This window comes from Chondrus crispus, genomic scaffold (genome assembly GCF_000350225.1).
Source record: "Chondrus crispus Stackhouse genomic scaffold, scaffold_84, whole genome shotgun sequence".
Classification (NCBI taxonomy): domain Eukaryota; phylum Rhodophyta; class Florideophyceae; order Gigartinales; family Gigartinaceae; genus Chondrus; species Chondrus crispus.
In genome coordinates, this window is record NW_005178758.1 from 303,138 (window position 1) to 303,844 (window position 707).

Here is a 707-nt window from a genome sequence, read left to right on the forward strand (position 1 = left end):
CCCAACTGTAGAGTGCGCGGAGGGTGGGACTTGCATCGCTGGGTGGTGTACTGCCTCTTTACAGCGGGGCTGATGCGAGGGTGCCACGTGGGCGGCATCGGGGTGCATGTTTGAAATTTGAAAAAAGGGCAGTGTGCTTGATGTGCGCGCGGTGCCAGAAGGCGCAGTCAGAAGGCGCAGTCAGAAGGCGCAGTCAGAAGGCGCAGTCAGAAGGCGCAATCAGATCGGCCGCCGGCAATACGTCGGGCCTTATTTTTTCGATATTTGTATAATGTGGGAGGAACGCCTTATCATAATGGTCCTCCGAATTCTGTACCCTTCGCAAAGGGCGCCGCCCGACGTGTGCCGGAGGCCGACCCCCCTGCGACCTCCCGCGCTCAAAGGCGTCCCCGCCGCGCCGCGCCGCGCCGCCACCCGTGTGGCCCCCGTCGAGTGGTCGTCAACTTGGCCCGCTGCGGCTCCCCAATCCGTCCTGACGCCGTTTTTATACAGTCCGCCGTCTGATCCCTCCCCTTTCCCCTCACCCGCCAGGGAACCTCAATTCATCGCATGCATCTCCCGCTGTCCAGATTCTGCTGTAGTCACGCATATTCCAATCCCTTCCTCCCCCGTCACCCCAATTTCGCCGTCTTACATCCCCGCCAACTCCTCCATCCCAACCCCCCCCCCCCCCCCCCATCTAAAATGAATATGAGTTTAACAAAATG